Raw genomic sequence first — 4,125 nt, 5'->3', positions numbered from 1 at the left:
GAGTTTCTTGTGCTGCTCTTGTGATAGATATCAGTGTCCATGGAAACCAGACAGAGAATGTGTGGTGGGGAAGCAAAGAAGGGATTGGAGCCTAAGGAAGCAGCATGTGTGACAAAGGAACAGACACTCAGAAGGCGTCTTGTCCCCCCCTGTACTTTCAGATCCCACTTAAGCTACAGCCAGTTCCCTGCTAACGCAATTCTCTTGATAGCAACTATGACAATTGCTTGTCATAACTTACTAGGACTATACCCCATAACTAGCCCCAGCTCATGCTCTCCATTACTGGTTCCCATTTTACTCGGCCTGGCAAGAAAGTTGGCCTGGCAGAGACTTGCAATAAAAAAGGCCTTCTCTGGATGAGGCAGATTATCACCTCACTGCCTAGAGGCCACTTATATGCAACCTGAGCTCTGAGGTGGAGACTCACTGAGGACACAAACAGAACAGGCTTTTGAGTCACAACAGCGAAAGTTGAAGAGCCCATGCCTTGATGCGCTAAACGCTTTACTTTCAGCAGAAATTTTCTGCTCCTTGCGCAGAGCTTCTTAATTCTTATTTTAAATATAGCCACCTCACCTTATTAGCTAACTTTCTAGGTCTACAAAGAAACAATTAGAAGTGGGTGGGTGAAATTTTCTCCTGAGGGTTCACTTGTGTCTGGCTTTTCAGTTTGAGAATTCTTTTGGATACAAATGTGTGTATGTAAGTGTTATGTGTGGAAGTCTGTGTATAGCAAGGTGTTGGTTGCGATGAATGAGTGTGAGAGAGCACATGTAGATTTGCATCTTGCGCATCTGTTGGTTTGCGTGTGTATCAAGGGTATGGTATGTGAAGCCATTTGTGAATGAGTTTGCCATTTCCTGTGTTCATATACTGGTACATACGTGTGATCAGATGTAAAATATGTAACTGACAATTTACACTTATGGGAATCTGTAGGATGTATAAGAGCACTTGTGAGTCTACTTATAAGTTTGTGTCTTTGAGCTAAACTGTGAGTTTTTATAATGGATTTATGTAGGGACAGCCCTAGGCCAAGTTTTCAAGTCATATGATTGAACCATATGGCATTACCATTTTTGTGAGTTAAAAATCATTAAATATTCAGTGATGTTTGTATGATTCCACTGAATGTGTTTATGCATATACATGTGTATGCATACACATACTTGTATATATTCAAACTAGCCTAGCCTCTGAGCCACATTAGCATTACTCTCGGAGCTAAGAAGGAGATGCTTACCGTAAGTGTGAGACCTGGGGAGAAATTCAACGTGGATCTTGATGGAAAGATAAGATACAGCAGAAATGATGACTAAAGCAACAGAAAGCTGCAACAGGGAAATAACAAGAAATGAGATTGGAAGTTCTTTACTCTGGGAAGCCTTCTCAAAAACCTGTTTTTACCTACCCACCCCAAGTTTGCCTCTGTCATGGACTTCTACACACCCTGTGAACGTCCTCTATGATTTGTCACATTGAACTGTAATTGTTAATTTTTCATTTTTTTAAGATTTTATTGAGGAATTCAGGAATTGGGGAATTCACCATCTGGCCGCCCATCGGCAGCTCGCAGCTGCTCAGCTCAAAGTGCTGTGTAAAATCTTAGCTGCAGGTGGGCATAGCCCACCATCCCACACAGGAGTCGAACCGGCAACCTTGTAGTTAGGAGCATGTGCTCTCACCAGCTGAGCCATCCTGCCACCTGTTGGCAGCTCAGTGGCAGCTCAGCTTGGGCGCAGCTCACTGACCCATGTGGGAATTGAACCGGCGACCCTATTGCTTAGAGCTCACACTCTTAACCAACTGAGCCACTCAGCCGGCCCCTGTAATTGTTATTTTAAGTGGCTGTCTTCCCCACTAGACAGCAAGTTCACTGAGGGCAAGACCTGGGTCTCTGTAGTTCACTCATTTCCTAGCACACAGCACTAAGCTTGGTATAGAATAGAAACTCAATATTTGTAGAAGAATCAGATGGCGAAAAGCGAGATACATATTCTGATAAATCTGTGCACATATGACTTTTGTTCTGGCCAAGGCGTATGACTCTTGTTCTGTGCAACTGATAGACATTTGGAGAGGGGATTAACATGTATGGAATAGCATTTTTGAAATATTAATTTAGGAGTGATAAAAAGAATAAACAGGGCTGGCCAAGTGGTGCGTTGGTTAAGAGCTGGCTTTGGGATGCCAGCTCTGAGCAGCAGGGCCCNTACATTTGCAATAATTGGGAGAATGATGTAATCAGCACTCCAGGTATTCATTTCCCAGCTTATGTACAATCTTGTTTCATTTATACCCACCCCCTGCCCCAGATTATTTTGAGGCGAACATCTATAACATTACTTATCTTATTATGTATCTTTAGAAGGTAAATCTCTTAATTACAAACATATCCACAATACCACAGGCACACTATGATAGGCAGAATTCCCTACAGACCAATTCTCCCACTGACAACTATAAACTCTAGAAAAAATGCAAAATGGCTACCTGGGGGTTTTGAGGAGTAGTAAAAGTTAGGCAGATGGTGGAGGGAACTAAAAAACTTGGAGAAGCGACTGGCATGAGATAAGTTTCTCCTGAGAAATACAAGGACCTTAGGACACACAGAGTGATCAGCCCTTTCTGTCTTATGCATTCACATTAGTGCACAGGATTTTAGTTCTAAGCATGCACTATACTGTATCAGAGGACGTGAATACTAGGCTCCCCTATAGACATCTATGTACTACTACTACTATCCCAAGGACTGTGTGGCTGTTTGTATTTGCTTAAAATGGCTGCAACAATATCTCCCATCCTACATGATATCCATTTTTCAGTATGGTAAAATTAAAATATGTAACATAAAATTTACAATTTTAACAATTTTAAGTGTACAGGTCAGTGGCATTAAGTACATTCAGATTGTCGTACAACCATCACCGCCGCCCATCTTCAGAACTTTTTCATCTTCCCAAGCTGAAACTCTTTACCCATTAGACACTAATTCCCCATCTCCCCTCCCCTAGCCCCTGACAACCACATTCTACTTCTAGGCACGTGACTATTCTAGGCACCTCGTCTGAGTGGAATCAAGACAGTATTTGTCCTTTTGTGACTGGCTTGTTTCACTTAGCATAATGTCTTCAAGGTTCCCACATAATATTCTTATAATGGGACAGACACTCCTCCCCATGAGAGGGGTGTGTGTGTGGGTGTCTATGTTCCCCCTTCCTTGAGTCTGGGTGGCATTGTGACTATGGTATAAGTGATATTATGACACCTTCAAAACTAGGTAATAAAAGGCAATGCAGTTTCCTTCTAGCTCTCTTGGAATGCTCACTTTTGGAATCTAGACATCAACTGTGAAGAAGTCCCAAGCAGTTCGTGGAGAGGCCCACACAAAAAGGAACTGAAGCCCCCACCCCCATCCAACCACAGCTGAGCTCCCATATGACAGCTAGCTCCAACTTGCCAGCCATGGGATTGAGCCATCTTGAAAGTGCCAAGGAAATGAAGCAAGGATGCCAGCAAGGGTGGAATGCAGCAATGAGGAATTTGTAGCAAGTAATACTCAAATATATACAGGTAGAAAATTGCCAATAACCCCACTAAGGAATTTGAACTCAGAGCAAAGTGCCAATTTCTTGGGAGACATCCTCGGGTACCAAGTGAATCACTGGAAGAGCTCAAGTGCCATCTTTCTCCTGTTCTTTAGATGCCAAGTTCACTTGAACCTGATGGCCTTTGTTCTTAGTGTCCCTCTACCTCAGATGTTTTTTCTCTGAGCTCCAGGTGCTCCAACCATACTGGTCTTGTTACTCAGGGAGGAGAGATTTTGGCACAAACCAATGTTTCCACCTACATACCCAATTGTAGTTATTTGTACTCAATTGTTTAATAACAAGTTTATGACAGAAAGGAGAGAAGGGAAGGAGAGAGAAGGGAAGGAAATGACAAGAAATAGAATTACAAAAGAAGGAACACTCCAGCACTGTGCTATAGGACTCCCTTTTTACCCAGCTCTCTTTAACAGGGTATAGGTATAGCAGAGATAGTGACAAAAGTTGTGGATAACCATAAAAAAGTAGGAACTATGCTGATTATGAGGGACAACTGAAAAAAAAATAAATGACC

The sequence above is a fragment of the Hipposideros armiger genome, unplaced genomic scaffold, assembly GCF_001890085.2.
Source record: "Hipposideros armiger isolate ML-2016 unplaced genomic scaffold, ASM189008v1 scaffold_0, whole genome shotgun sequence".
Lineage (NCBI taxonomy): Eukaryota > Metazoa > Chordata > Mammalia > Chiroptera > Hipposideridae > Hipposideros > Hipposideros armiger.
Note: the sequence above shows the minus strand (reverse complement) of the source record.